Source organism: Ambystoma mexicanum, chromosome 7q (assembly GCF_040938575.1).
Source record: "Ambystoma mexicanum isolate Mex_15411 chromosome 7q, UKY_AmexF1_1, whole genome shotgun sequence".
Classification (NCBI taxonomy): domain Eukaryota; kingdom Metazoa; phylum Chordata; class Amphibia; order Caudata; family Ambystomatidae; genus Ambystoma; species Ambystoma mexicanum.
Window position 1 is genome coordinate 607,977,918 of NC_090941.1, and position 16,826 is coordinate 607,994,743.

General features: G+C 43.2%; 1 long non-coding RNA gene across 1 annotated transcript in view; it reads right to left on the minus strand.

The window, feature by feature from the left end:
• Positions 1-469: 469 nt before the first annotated feature.
• LOC138528709 (uncharacterized) overlaps positions 470-16,826 on the minus strand; it is a 44,769-nt gene continuing 28,412 nt past the window's right edge. The window contains exons 2-3 of the long non-coding RNA XR_011284211.1: positions 2,440-2,562; positions 470-1,159 (exon numbers count right to left, since the gene is read on the minus strand). This is a non-coding gene — a long non-coding RNA (uncharacterized lncRNA). The remainder of the gene's footprint in view (positions 1,160-2,439; positions 2,563-16,826) is intronic.

Sequence of the window (16,826 nt, forward strand, 5' to 3'; positions counted from 1 at the left end):
GCACTTTGCATCATGTCTAAGTGTTTCTCCAGCTATTACATATTCTGGTTGCGCTCATGGCATACGTGATGAGAAAACATACATAGAAGCTCTCATCTGTTGTTCCTCTCCCCACCTTACTCATGTGCTGGTACCATAAGTTATTTATTAAATGGGCTGACTTATCAAGTTATGCATTTATATACAGATAATCTTCTCCAGCATCCCTCTTAAGCCAGTTAATTTGTTTGGAAATATCAGGGAAAATGTCACTAGTGCTTTTTTTAGGAATAGAAACAGATGTCTCATTATTGGACACTCCATCTATATTGTACAATATATTTTGACGAAATGCTATATGAATAAGGAAGTAAAGACAAAACATTGTACAAAACGAAGTTACAAGAAATATTGCAAAAGAATTCCCACGCCGTAGGTTGTTTTGAGTATTAAGCAAACAAGGTGCATCTTACAAAATGAAAGATTCCCATTCTCCTTTATCAACGTTTAATTCCTGAACTCTTTATAATAACAACACTTTTTTATAAAGGAAATTGTAATAGTATTGCAATGATGATCCTGAGGATAATGGGGGCTGTCTTAGGATTTCCAAAAAAGGTGACAATATCAACGTTTCGTCTCACGATAGGATCGAAGTATGTATGTAAAAAAGCATACAAGAATGTGTGTAACGTCATAGGCAACATAACGTGTTGTGTGCTCTTCTTTTCTTCAAAACTTTGTCTCTTTTACCTAGCAGGGATAATTCTGTGAACGTTGAAAAGTTATTTGTTTCCCTTCAAACTTGAGAATGAGAAGTTTGAATAGTTTTTTTTATTTTGATGACTCCTGTTGACTCTTGGTAGCCGATCTGGTCTGCATACGCAGAACTTCTTCTCTTGCTTCAACGACAACGGGTGCCGGAGGGGTAGGGGTCTCTCTTCTGTAGGGCTCTACGTCATTCAGATGCAACCAAGCGCATCTTCCTTGAATCTTTACAGCAGTGGGGGACCTCTTCTACTAGGTACGGTCCTTCGAATCGGGGCTTATGCCAATGGCAGACAAAGTTTTTGATGAGCACTTGGCCGCCAGGATACACACTAAGGGGTTTCAAAAGTTCAATAGGGTTGATCGTTTGGCTGTTTTCAATCTTCTTCGACCCTTCCCTCTGATTTGTGATCTTTTGGGATATAAAAGAAACACTAGCGGTCATATTTTTCAAATAATCATGCATCTCATCCCCTAATGTTTTTGCTACACTATGGGCATCAGTTTTTATTTGAGTGAGTGGAGCAAGAGGTACTCTCATGCAGCGTCCAGTCACCAACTCATGAGGAGTCAAGTGGTGATTTGAACCAGGCTGGTTTCTTAATGCAAATAGGACAAGGGATAGGCAATATAGCCATCCCTTCTTCAAAGACATCTTTATCTTTGCTATACTCTCTTTAAGGAGTCAGTTTAAACGCTCACAAATACCATCCGCCTTTGAATAATAAGCAGATGAAAACACCATAGGACAGCCCACAGAGAAGCTTGACGCGTCCAGTGCTATCAGTAACTCCCCACCTGGAAGACAAACCCTGAGTGGGAGTAACAATAGGGGATAGGACATTTTCCTTTTTGGTTGACACCAGGGTGACAAGATCTTCAGTCAGGGAAGAAGGATTTCCATTGTCACAAATTATGATGGACGCACAAGGGTTCTCTGGGGCATTCACAGAACAGCTATCTATAATGGTGGGAGAAGATGATATGGCTTTGCCATTGTTGTGTTCTCGAAAACAAAAGTTAACATATTGGGAAGAGATTGAATGAGTAAGTTAAACATGATAATATAATTTACTGACGAAGGTATAATATGTTCGACACCAGACGTTCATCATACAAATGCAAGGGAGTATATATAAGCGTTTTATGGATGGAAAGCATTACAAGGGGTACCCTTAAATTTAGAATTATTCCTTTATGGAGTACAGGTGTTGCTATGATGGCTCCCACAAATACAGGATACATTGCTACGGTTACCCACAGAGTTTTTGTTCAGAGCAGAAGTATCCACGGATGTAGTAGAGGAAGAGATCATAACAATATACTTAGAAGCAGCAGTGTTACGAGAGGACAGAGTAGTGTTACATGGGATAGACGAGGAAGGTGTTAACTGGTCTACAGCCATAGCATTGGGCTCGACACTACGGTTGAGCGACATGACAGACGACATGCTATTTGAGGATGACGACACAGATGACAAAGTCATTTTCAAAATGTCCATCCTATATCTATTGAAAATACAGTACAGGGAAATACCCCAGATAATATTGTTGGTTACTAAGATACCATCATTCATGCAACAAGATCTGGCAAAAATGCCAAGCGCACTATGGACTAGCAGCCCTTATGATGTGGACCTGCTGAAGGGGATTGGAGCAGTACAAATAAAATTGAAGGAGGGAGCAATTTTACTCCAAGTCAAACAATACCCCATGTCAAGAGAGGCAGATGAAGGCATCTATGAAGCAATTGCTGCTTTGATGTGGCAGGGCATCATTGTGACATCTGAATCCCCATTCAATACGGTGGTGTACCCTGTGAAAAAAGGGAAGAGATGGTCTTGGAGATTCATACAAGATTTACACCCCTTAAATAACATTGTGAAGGCTGAGTTTACCATTGTACCCAACCCAGCTACAATTGTTGTAACATACCAGCCACTGCTACACATTTTACAGTGATTGATTTACAAAACACTTTAATTTCCATTCCATTGCATGTAGATTCTCAGTATCTCACAGCGTTTACCTATCGCAGGATCCGACTCCAACACAGAAAACAAAAAAAAACAATTATAATTATAAGACTCTCACAGGGGTACTGTGAGTCCCCCAGTGTTTTCAATAGGGTGCTACAGATGGACTTGGGAAATGTACTAAGAGCCAGTACCATCATAGAGTACATCAATGATTTGTTAGTGTGCGGCACCGCACAGGAAGAGTGCAGGACAGACTCACTGACACTGTTGACACTATTGGCAGATGGCTATTAGGTGGACAAAGAAAGATTGCAGTGTTGCCAGGAGGAACTGTTATATTTGGGCCAGATAATATCAAAGGATGGAGGAGGGTGACACCTGAAAGAGCGGAGGCAATTACACGCATGCCCCGTCCAGTGACAGTGAAAGACTTAAAGCAATTTCTTGGGCCATGTAAATATTGTCACGTCATACGTTCAGCCTGTTCTAGGAGGATTGAAGGAAGTACAGAAAGAGAAAAGCCCCATAATGTGGACAGACAAGATGATCAATGTATTTGAGGCCCTGAAAGCAGCAATTAGTACAGCCCCCATCCTACGAACACCAGATTATAAACAGGAATTGTATTTATTCTCACATTCAAATGGATATGTGATGACGGCTGTCCTTACGCAACAGACTTCAATGGGACACAAACCCCAGGCATATTACAATGGGAACTTAGATACAGTGATGAGAGGGCATTTCCCATGTGAACAAGCATTGGGTGCATCACACTTTGCAATAGAGGAATCATCTACATAAACGATGGGCTGTGCAGTGACATTTTATGAGGAGCATGCACTATTTGCTGTTCTTGAGAAGCAAAAGTCCCACTCACCACACAGCAGGCATCTCGTTATGAGGTTATATTGTTCAATCCATCAGTAAAGATTGTTCAATGTCACACAGTGAATCCTGCAAGATTCGTAGCTGTACCAGTACAGGCAGGGGAATGGGTTCATGAATGTTCTACATACACAGACATACATGACGATGTACCCCCAGTGAAAGAAATAACGTTAGAGGGGGAAAGGGGATCTTCGTTGATGGTTCATCAACGATCGATCATAGCGCGGGATTGAGGCATTTGGGAGAAACAGTGATGAGAAGCAAGGGTGATGATTTTGAGATTGTGGCAAGCATCAGATTACCAGCACACTTTTCTGTGCAGGCAGCTGAGTTAGTAGTGATGATATTGGCATTTGAAGAGCATGAGAACCAGCCAGTGACAATATATTCAGACTCTGCATATGTGATGTCTACAGTACACTCAAGACTGTCCCAATGGAGAAGGCAGGGCTTACATCATGCAGACGGCACACCAGTACAGCATGCCCTATTAATAGGAAGACTGTTAGATGCACTGGCCTATCCCACGGTAGCTGCCATGGAGAAATGCGTAGCCCACAACAGGGGCACAGACTTAGTTTCTCGTGCCAATGAAGCGGCAGACGCAGAAGCGAAAAGAGCAGCATACTTCCCACATATGGTGGTCGAAGTGTGATCGATACCAACTGACAAAGGTTGGGGACCTGTACAATTTACCAAGTTAAGTCCCAAGGCCAAAAGCCCTACAGTGACTACTGCAGAATCCATCAGTTTTGGCCTACAAAGCACTACTGCGATAGTAACACCACCTGGTGAAAGAAGCCTAATCCCCACTGGTCTAACACTAGCCCCCCTAAAGGATCATATGTCAGATTAGCCTCAGAATCTGTGCTAGCTTGGAGATATGGGCTCGATGTGATGGCAGGATCAAGAAGGCCTGTAAGGACGCTTCGCCCCTTTGGAGTATTGGGAACAACTACTCTCAGCACCCCCTACTTACCTGCTGAACGTGCCCCTTTGGAAGTGTTCCTGGGCCATCCAGTGAACAGTCCAGCTCTACCGCAGGGTATCCCGCTGAATTGCTGCCGTCTGGTTTTTAAAACCGAGACTTGGGACATTGCTTGTTTGTGGTCCTGTGCCCTCTCTCACCGAATTCCGTAGGCCTAGCTCCTCAAGGTCCCAAATTAGGAGAGTGCGTAACGCTGCACACATCTGTGATTCCCCCTCACTACTTCTTTTGTGATGATCACTGTAGGTGTCTTGCTGACCTGCTCACATGTGCCCTGAAGCCAGCTGCACCAGAATTTTCTTTGTATCTCCTTCGGAAGCTGAGAAAAGGCAACTGTCCCATCACAGACGATTGTTCTATCTCGCAGCCGATGAGAGCCAGAGTGCCGCGAAACTGCAGGACTGGAACCTACTAGCGACAAAGACTAGACTGGCACAGTTTGGTCTGGACTGTGCCAAGGGTCGGTGAGTACTTACAACACTTACCGGTGGCCCCCTGGCACAACCGATCTCTTTTACGCACAACTGTTCCTAAATAGGTATTAACTGTTGACAAGGGTTAGCCTGTGCCCCATATCTATTCTCACCTTTTGAAAACTGCTCTGCCGTCATGGGCAGTCCCTACTCGAATGGTGGGAACCAATTCTTCATCGCCTCAAGCCCCTTCTTGACTTGCTACAGCTCTCTCAAGAAGACCCACTTTTTGTTCTGCCTGCGCAATCGTGCATTTTTACGCACAACTGTATTGTTGAGCACAAGGCTCAGGGCTAGCCTCGAAATTTAGGGAACGACTCACAAGAATTTTCTAATGCTCCTAGTGTGTTAACTCACCCTTCTCTTCACAGGTTGTGGCTGTGTTTTACTCATTTGTTGAGTGGCACAGCGAGTAGAGCGCTCGCTTTGACACCCGTGCAGAGCCTGCTATCGCAGGTTCGAATCCCGGCAGGGCCAAACTCAGCCTTTCATCCTTCCGAGGTCGATAAATGAGCACCACACACCGTGGGTAATAATAAGCAGCGCTCAGATACCTGAGGGTTCGTAGCGCTATATAAATGCCAAATTATTATTATTATTATTATATATTATTTAGTATCATATTTGTGTGGTAACTGTTTTTATATAACGAAAGTTTACTTGTGTCAATTGGTCCGACTGACAATAAATATATAGATATATTTCATATACACTTGTCTAACAGTAATTTGTGGTTTGTTGCTGTGTGTGGCCATTGTGGGCTTCCGATCACTATCACCCCTCCTGAGACTTAGTCTTGACTGCCTGCAAAGCTACCTATATTGGTCTGGCTTGTCCAGAAGGTTCACCTGTTCCACTAAACTAGGGTGTCCGCCTAAACCTCTGCCCACCAGGTCAGAGTTCAGAAATTCATTTTAACAGTTGGCGCTTCCATTTGTGTGTAGAAATAAACCTTGGTATCCTTGTAAGAGGCGTATTGGGCCTGATCATCTAAGGGCTTTCCTACATTGCACCAGGTTATATGACAGCTCTCCCCAGTCTGTGAACAAAACACAGAAATTCCCACATAGTTCGGATGATCCTTGGGATAGGAAAACGTTGTTCCTAGGTGTGCCGTATGGCCTCCTTTCAAGTGCTCACGGGTGGTGTTCTCAGTTTGTGTGTGCTCGTCAGTCACAGCATTCACATCAATCATTATCTTCATTCCAACAGCTTTCTTTGCTGTTTTCTTACATTGTCCAATGATTGTTCTCAGGAGACAGAATCCCAGCAATACTAACACTAGTATTGCTATCAATTTCTTGAATGCATTCACCAGCCAGGTTCGAATCTATGAGAACAGGTATGAAAAGCAATCTTTATCGTCTCCGGTTTCATCTACTTCTACCAACATATTTGTATGTAGAGTCGCAAACAGAGTTATAGCTTCTGTCAGTGTTCCATTTTCTCCATCATGGGGAGGTGTGTATGTACAGCAAGAAGGCCCGATCTTTGTGCAAGTGCCTTTTTCCATTGCTGTAATTAAGTCCAGGACATACCTGTTTTGGAGGGTAATGCGTTTGATGGCCCTCATTTCTTCTTTAATTGCATTAAATCCTTTTATTTTTCTGTTAATTGTTTGTAGCAGTCCCCACCTTGTGATTTGTAACCACTTGGCGCTTGTTGCAGCTTGAATTCCTGGCATGATTATGGTTGTAAATGTCACTGCCATTCTTCTAAACAATGTGTGCTGATCTGGGACATCGTGATAAGCTTCTTTTGATTTTGCTGAGAAGTAATGTTCTCTCTTCTGTCGGATGATGTTAAGCGAACTCTTCTTCTTTTGATGTGCATGCATTTTCAGAAAGTTGTCTACTTGGAGGTCACTTTGAGGGACCACCAAGGCAGTAACATGTATTATTACCATAGACCATATTCCTCCCCAGTTTAGAGGCAACTTCATGTAAGCTATGGATACTCAAACCCAGCGGTCCATCAACGCGGCAGTTCCTCCTTTCATTCCTGGCACATTGATTATGTGCCTACATCCTTTATTTTCTCCAACTTTGGTCTGACCACAGTTTCTGAAGCGAAGTGTTGCATTCTTCATTTCCAGTATGGATACGGGTCCTGCTTCATCTTCAACCCATGTTAATAACTTCAAATACTAAGCCCAATTCTTAAGACATTAGTCATTCCCTACTTGCACTATCTTCACTGGTGCTGTCATCAATAAGTGTACAATGCATCCCATCAATCCTTCTTCTCACCCTTTCCTGGTGGCTACTTGTCCATATACCAATAGCTCAGGTCTCTCCCAGCATCCTGGTGTTTCCCATGTATCTGCACAATCCAGTCTCTTTTGTTCAACAATCTTCACCTCTCCTTTATTTGGACCATTCAATGTGTACCGGATAATTTTGCTCTTTGAGTTCGGGTCTTTTATCATCTTCTGTGTTTTTATGTAGGCATCTTTATATGGGAAAGTTTTCTTTGACATCCACGGTAGGGTTTCCCACTTCCCTTCAAATTGTCCTCTTGTCATGCATGCTGCTAGATGGCTGAGGCACTTTGCATCATGTCTAAGTATTTCTCCAGCTATACATGTTCTGGTTGTGCTCGTGGCATACGGGATGAGAGAACATACATAGAAGCTCTCACCTGTTGTTCCTCTCCCCACCTTACTCATGTGCTGGTACCATAAGTTATTTTTTAAATGGGCTGACTTATCAAGTTATGCATTTATATACTTATAATCTTCTCCAGCATCCCTCTTAAGCCAGTTAATTTGTTTGGAAATATCAGGGAAAATGTCACTAGTGCTTTTGTCAGGAATAGAAACAGATGTCTCATTATTGGACACTCCATCTATATTGTAAAATATATTTTGACGAAATGCTATATGAATAAGGAAGTAAAGACAAAACATTGTACAAAACGAAGTTGCAAGAAATATTGCAAAAGAATTCCCACGCCGTAGGTTGTTTTGAGTATTAAGCAAACAAGGTGCATCTTACAAAATGAAAGATTCCCGTTCTCCTTTATCAACGTTTAATTCCTGAACTCTTTATAATAACAACACTTTTTTATAAAGGAAATTGTAATAGTGTTGCAATGATGATCCTGAGGATAATGGGGGCTGTTTTAGGATTTCCAAAAAAGGTAACAATATCAACATTTCGTCTCACGATAGGATCGACGTATGTATGTAAAAAAGAATACAAGAAAGTGTGTAACGTCATAGGCAACATAACGTGTTGTGTGCTCTTCTTTTCTTCAAAACATTGTCTCTTTTACCTAGCAGAGATAATTCTGTGAACGCTGAAAAGTTATTTGTTTCCCTTCAAACTTGAGAATGAGAAGTTTGAATAGTTTTTTTATTTTGATGACTCCTGTTGACTCTTGGTAGCCGATCTGGTCTGCATACGCAGAACTTCTTCTCTTGCTTCAACGACAACGGGTGCCGGAGGGGTAGTGGTCCCTCTTCTGTAGGGCTCTACGTCATTCAGATGCAACCAAACGCATCTTCCTTGAATCTTTACAGCAGTGGGGGTCCTCTTCTACTAGGTACGGTCCTTCGAATCGGGGCTTATGCCAATGGCAGACAAAGTTTTTGATGAGCACTTGGCCGCCAGGATACACAATAAGGGGTTTCAAAAGTTCAATAGGGTTGATTGTTTGGCTGTTTTCAATCTTCTTCGACCCTTCCCTCTGATTTGTGATCTGTTGGGATATAAAAGAAACACTAGCGGTCATATTTTTCAAATAATCATGCATCTCATCCCCTAATGTTTTTGCTACACTATGGGCATCAGTTTTTATTTGAGTGAGTGGAGCAAGAGGTACTCTCATGCAGCGTCCAGTCACCAACTCATGAGGAGTCAAGTGGTGATTTGAACCAGGCTGGTTTCTTAATGCAAATAGGACAAGGGATAGGCAATATAGCCATCCCTTCTTCAAAGACATCTTTATCTTTGCTATACTCTCTTTAAGGAGTCAGTTTAAACGCTCACAAATACCATCCGCCTTTGAATAATAAGCAGATGAAAAGATATGCTTTATGCCTAATAAAAGGGTTAATTACTCTAACATCTCATTTAAAAAATGCAGCCCATTATCAGACCGTAGGACTTTGAATACACCCCATCTAGGAAACACCTCACACACGAGAAACTTTGCAGCATACGTGGCATTGGGGTGTGTGCATGGACCTGCTTCAATCCATTGAGAAAAGAGACATACTACCACTAACATATATCTGTAGCCATTGCTTGTTCGCAACATATCTGCATAATTTATATGCAGATGCTGAAAAGGACCATTGGGACGGGGTATTGCTCCTCTCACTGTTCACAACGTCTGCCCTGCTATGAATTTCAAACAGACACTACAGTTCACAATAAATTGAGCAAAGTGTTCTTATAAATTTGGTGAAAACCAGTCTCCTGCAATCAGGGCTGCAAGATTCTCTCTGATTATATGCGCAGCATAATGAAGCTGATCCAGCGCAACTTTCAATAATCCTAGAGGCATAACTAGCTTTCCAGTAATATCTTGGCGCCATACAGCACCCGTTAGGGATAAAGAACACCCCGTCTTTTCCATAAATCTTGTTCTTCCTGTGAAGCTCGACCTTGCAGCTCAATTAACTGTACAATGGATAACATATTAAACCGTTCTTTCATCATCATGCATCGTTCTGACATTTGCTCAACACTTTCTATTTCAAAATTAGAAATATGGGGAAAGCATGCTGCACTTTTTGCTTCAATATCTGCGGCTTTGTTACCACGAGAAATCATGTCTGCCCTCTTAGTATGGGCTGCACACTTCATCCTGGCAATAACCAATGGGAGCTTTAGTACCTTAATAAACTTGTCTAATAGCGCTGCATGTTGCACTGGTGTGCCGCCTGCGAGGAGGAAACCCCTCCGTTTCTAGCATGACAATACTGCATGTACGGTTGACGTCACACAGGCGGAGTCAGAGTACACTGTCACTTCCTCATCCTCATATCTCTGGAGTGCAGCGATAAGCGTCACTAATTCTGCAGCCTGTGCTGAACAATGTGAAGGCAATTTTGCACTTGTCACTACTCCAAATTCACCATTCTGTTTTAACTTCACTACTGCCGATCCTGTAATGTCTTTCGCCTGTCATTTGATCAATTTTTCAAAGAACCATTGATGTATAGAATTTCCTCCCTTCCCAGACCAATTTCTTTAACGTGGGGAATATCATCATAAAACTCAGTATACATTGTGCAATTGTGTACAAAATCCACCTTTTCTACTGGTTCTGATTTAAATTTGACTGGATTCACTACTCTACATCTAAGGATTTTGATCGCTGGATTTTAAATACTCACCTCATATCCTGACGCTCTTTGGGTAGTCAACATGCTTTTAGGTTTCTCCAAAGTGGCCAGTAAGAAATTCTTGATGAATAACGTCATTGAGCACCCCATTGTAATACTTGCAGCAGCTAATGCTTGTTGGCAGGGGAAATGCCCACTGTAATAAGCTCATGGTTTATGTCCATGTCCCAATGTTGTTTTCTGCATAACAACTCCTGTCATCACCACTCACTTTGAATGCAAGAATAAATAAAACTCCTCATTATAGTCTGGCATCCCTAAAACAGGGGATGTACAAATCGCCCTTTTTAACTCTTCAAATCCTTCTGTCATTTTGTCTGTCCATACTATCTCACTTTTACTTGTCTGCGCTTCCTTGAGTCCTTTTAAAAATGGTCTACTATATGTACTGTAGTCAAAAGCCCAGGACCTACAATAATTGCATAGGCCTGAACAATGCTGCATTTCCCTCACTGTCTCACGTCTTATAGTTTTCATGATTGCTTCTGCTCACTCAGGTGTCACTTTTCTCCCTTCTTGAGAGATTAGCTGCCCTATATACAGGACCTCTTCCTGAAAAATACTGTAGTTTCTCCTTGTCCACTTTGTATACTTTTTCTGCTAATATTGTGATTAACTGGACTGAATCCTCTCTTCATTTTTCTTCTGTCTCACTGCACACTAATATGTCACATACAAACTGAATTATTGTGCTTTCAATTTGTATGTTCCCTAGGTCCATTTGAAGGACACTATTACAAATGGATAGGGACACACAGAAACCCTGTGGAAACCTTTTATGTTTCCACCTCTGGTTTCTATACGAAAATGATGTCAAATCCTGGGAGTCCTCATGATGGGGAATTGAAAATAAGGCATTGTTTAAATCTACTATTGTAAAATATTTGGCTGTAGCTGGGATATTACATAATATCGTAGCTGGATTCGGAACAAGAGGAAACTCTGCTTCAAAAATATTGTTTAGGGTCATGGATTCTGAATACATCTCCACAACCCCACCATTGATTTCTTTACTGTGTACACCGCCATGTTACATGGGAATCTGATGCTACCAATATTCCGGGCTGTATCAAAGCGGATATGGTTTCAAATATGCCTTCATCTGCTTTTCTGGACATGAGGTACTGTTTTGCTCATGGTAAAATTGTTCCTGGCTTAAGCATTAGTTTAACTGCTCCTGCGCCACTCAATATACCCACGTCATATGGACTGTTGGTCCATAAAATACTTGGCACCCTTTCTAGATCTTTATGGAAAAATTAAGGTTTCTTTCTTACCAGTGGCATTCTCTGTGGTATTTCCCTATTCTGCGCTTTCATCCAAAAGGTGAGACTTATGAAAAATACTAATTCATTGTCTGAATTCTCATCTCTGAACAACTCCTCGTCTGGCAAGTCCATTAATCTATAGCCTTTGTCAAGAGCTATTCCTGTTCTCCATGCTCTTCCTTCATCGTATGTCCCATGAATAATCACCCTTTTCTCTCTTACTATCACTTCCTCCAGTTCTATGGGAATAACATGTCCTTCCTCATCATCCATAGGGACTTCTGGTATCCTCAGTAATTTACCTATCAATTCAGAAAGCCATGTCAACAAAACATTTACTCCATACAAAAATACTTCTGGATCTAAAGGGACATCTCGTAATGCCTTCTGGCCTGTAAATACTAATACACATTCTCTTACATTTATGTAATGTATCCCATGGGTGAAACATATTATACCTTTGTCAGTAAAAGATATCATCATATCAAGTTTTGTCGTCAAGTTACGTCCTAGTATGTTAACTGGTATCTGTCGAGAATACAATAATGGCATAGACACGTCATGTTCTCCTATTGAAATTGGTAATTCATCAGTAAAGGGAACCTAACTCATAGCCCCAGAGAATCCCTGTGCATTCATAGCAATGCTAGACCTTGGATACTTTCCCTCTTGAACACAACAGTGAGAGTCGCTCCCGTGTCTACAGGAAATGAACATGTCTTGTCTCCTATCGTTACCCTGACCCTCGGTTCCTCTTGGTGGTCTAGTGTTACAGATAGCAATGAACACATCAGGTCACTCTGTGGGCTTTCCTATTGTGGGTATAAATTCATCCCTGTACCCGTAAAAGGATTCCCTCCCACTACTGTCACACTCCCTATCCTGGGTGTAGGTATTTGTGGGGATCCTATACTTGCCTTCCATCGTCGCTTGTTGCATTGGAGTGTACTGTTGTGTCTATTCTTGTTGTGTTTGCATAGGCGCTTGCTGTGGTTGGCCTTTTGGTGACTGTGGTTGCAGCAGAATCTGCTGCGTTTGCTGTATTCGGGTGCATTTTTTGTCTGATACTGTGTGTGATTTTGGGTATAATACTCTGGTGGTTCTGTATTACACAGTGGGAAATAACCCAACCCCCATCTTGGAGCTTGTCAGTTTTGCTGCATGCCCCCTCTACTTCTACACGTTCAGGCAATATGTCATGTCTTCCCACTATTACAACACTGTTGTGGCTGTCCTCCATTAAATCCTCCCCCCCCATAAGGGTTTTGAAATCCACCACCTCATCCTCTAGGTCCATTCCCTCTACCACGTGGGCAAAAATTTGACCTGCCCTGATCTACGGGGCACCCTACATTGATTGGCTATGTAGGCAGCAACTTTTGTGTGACCACTCCTTTGCCGCTTGTCAGTACTGCTCCTTCTATAGCAAATTTTGACAACTTCTTCTGAACTAACTTTGCTTCCTCAAGCTTCCTAGTCTCAGCTTTTTTCATATTCTTCTCTTTTAACAATCGACAATGATGTACAATATTCAACTGTATTCATGGCCATGGCTTCTCTTCCATCCCTACCTGTTTTTTCATCTGCCTTTGCACTGGCTCGGGCAGTCCCTGACATAAAAAAATGCTATGGATTTTGTGATGCTGGAAATACATCAGAGGGACAGGGCCTCCGTATCCTTGTCCTTCACTGCTTTTTATCATGTGTTCTGTTGTGTTTTACGCACAGGAGTTCATGTGGAACTCCTGGCGGTGCAGCTCTTTCTTTTGGTTTTGGTAAATGGACCCCATGGGATACCCTTATGGCACCCATGGGTGGGGGGTACAACCCTGTGGCCCTAGTGTATGTTTTCTGGGCACCTGTGGGTGGCCCACAGAGCAGGGTACGGGCTGGTGGCAGCTCTGTGCTGAATTGACTGGTGCCCTGAGCGTCCTCCATTTTGGGATGCCCAGGCCCTGTCATTGGAATCGGTAGATTCCTGATGGAGACAAGATGGCACCCGTGGCCTCTTGCCTTCCATCGCCTGTTACCTTGATCTTTCCGAAGTCCCGGGAAGCCCTGACTCTGTCCCTTCCCCCTGACTGGCTTTTGGGTGGAAATTCCATATATGGTAGTGTGGGGAACTGCTGACCATACTGGCTGGAGCCTTCCCAACAACTGTATGTTGTGGGTATGCCTGTGGGTGGGACCTGGGTGAATGGAGTGTGTGACGAATACGCATTCTGTGTTGTGGGTGTCTAGTATCTGGTGTTTGACACAATGACTGAGACAGCCCTGCCCGAAACCGGTATGAATGCAGTGTCGAGTGTTTAATGGCTGGGTACTTGTCCCAATACACATAACCTGTTGTGAGTGTCTGGAGAGAAGTGAATGGCCTGAATGCACTCTGTGCCTGATTGGCTGCCTGCCCGCATGAATGCCCTTTGCCGTGATTGGATGCTTGAGTATGAACCAGAGGAATTAATGGGAGATCAACAGTGTATCTGGGGACCTCTCACTGCTAGGAATCGTGTTCAGAAGCTAAAGTCCACTACGACGAGTAACTGGAGTGAAGCTTGACCTTGAAGCCCTGCTGGACGAGAAGAATTGCTGTTGCTCTCCTTCACAATCTGAAAGCTGCTGTGTCTCCTAGGACTGGCCCAGAGAGGACCTGGTAAGGCGCCCTCTTCCCGAGCTATGAGGGACCATCGTGCACCAGCGGTTCTTTGCCAAAGCTCCCTGGTAGACAGACCTTCGACAGGCTGCTGACCCGATACAGGGACTGCTGCGGAATCCCAAGGAGAAGCGCCCGGACTGTTGTCTGCCACTGTCGACGACCGCCATCGCTGACCGGAGCCGCGGTGCTCCCGTTTGCCTAAGAACTTTCGAATCCAAGGACACTCTCGTCCGCACCGTCGCCGCTGTATCCTGCTGGAGAAGGCCTGACCGTCGATGCGCCGAAGAGCATCCACTGGTAGGTTTCCCACCACCAAAAGACCACAGAGATGCCGACGACTCGACGCCCTTGCTGGGCCACAGTTCTTCAAACTCTTTGCGGTCCAGAAATATCGACACCGAGGTGCCCCGCACGCCTCTTCCTTGCAGGACATTTACGCTTCCCCATCAACGAACACCGCTAGGAACGAAGCTGCCACTTCACTGTCATCGCTCACCCTGTTCTCCGTCGGACGTTCGATGACCCGTGACTCCTGTCTTAAAGGGAGGACACTCAAGAAGGGCCATCGATTCCCCAACGAGGAACGCTACAACGCCAGGTACTTTGGGGTTGCAGAACTATTGGCAAGTCTCTTGTGAACAATATATGGACTGGGCTTGTATCTTTATTCTACAGGTTGCCCAGGTGGAGGGATCTCCACACAGAGCTGTGTTTAACAGTAGTGACCAGTATTTCTGCCAATTGTTCTTATCAACTTCTTTCCTCTTTTCTCTACTGTTGGTTTCCTTTATGACTTGATTTGTGTGCCATTTAACCGTACAGTTGATGCACTTCAAAGAGATCTAATAGTAATTGTGGTACCACGTAGAACTGTATATATTTGCCATTATAGATAACTGAGTACAAAGTGGGGTATTGTGATATTGTATATAACCTTGAATATGAATTATATAAAGACTGTGTTTTAACTGATACAGTGTGCGGACATTCCTTTGTGGGTGCTTGGGGACTACATTGTACTTAAGAACCAACCCGCATCACCTTCCCGAGAAACCAGGCCTTGATTGCTCGACCATGTACCAATATTGAGAATCTTGGCAGGGGTCCTCTGTGCCTCTCCTCTACCAAATAGAGAGCAGAAGTGCAGACCCCCACCCCCCCTCCGATCCCTCACAGTTTTTTTCCCACGGTTCCCTTATCTCAAAACACCAATGTTCTTGAATCTCCTGAATATAAGCAACAAGATCTTAATTCTCTCCCATTTTCCGTATCATAATTGCGCCGCTATATGACATTTCAGGATGCCCTGCATATGTCTGTTCTACAACTATTGAATTGCGCTCCATCATGTGTTGTGTTTTGTGCTGTTACACTTGCATATCCCGCTCATCTCCAAATGTCATCAGCTCTCTCCCCTAGAATAGCTGCTAGTAGCACTTTTACGTCACCCACTGCTAATGTCATTCCCGCTGTCACTCTTTCAAACTGATAAATCCATTTACCTGCTCCTGAAGTCAAACTGGGTAATTTACATTTCAAATCATCTTTATCCATTTGTGGCCCTCCCCTCCCTTTCTCTAATATTGGGAACTGTGCAAATCATGTTCTACAATTGTATCCACCCATGCTTCTCGTCTTCCAGGTGCGGCTGGTTTTGGCCACTCATCTTCGTCCTGGCTATGACCTCAATCTACTTACATAAAATGGGGACATTTCCCCTATGCTATGCAACCGTCCTTGTGGTCATTCTGGGTATGATATATGTTCTGGTGTTTTCCTTCCGGTTCTCCTGAGTCTGACCACTTTACCCCTCTTTCTATGTTTGGGTCTGTCGAGGAGCCACATGCGCCCTCTCCTCATGCTCTCCTTGTTCTTCCCTCTCTTCATCTGAGATCATTGTACCCCAACTGGTATTGCTGTTATCCGTTTCCTTGTCTAGTATGCTTAGGGACAGTGTTCTATGCTTGTCCATCATTACATCATACGATCTGCCTCTTGTTTCTCTCGGTGGAGATCATTTTATACTCCCTCTGATCTCGTAACCATCTTGTTCCTTCATCTATATACAAAACAAAGTTGTGTTTGTTTGTGGGTTTGTATGTGGCGTTCTTGCAGACATAACTCCTCATGAACGGTGTGATCTGCTGTCATGAATTTTTCATGGAATTTTCTTTATTTCATTGCCGAATTAATGGAACTATTTCTAGCTATATAGGTCATCCCGTTCCCGAGATAATTAATCTTTTTCTTTTTTATACATTCTTTGTGGTGTTATACCGCCATCTACTGGTAATTTGTAGAAAGTGCTCATCATTGTGCATCAAAGCTAAAACATGATCAACACCTGATTAATTTCTATGGCACAATTTGGTAAAGGACAGGTACTTCACCCTCATGACAACAAATTGAATTCTGCTACAATTTGAAGACATAGTTGAATCAGTTGATTTGAATCAGGTTCCATGTTTA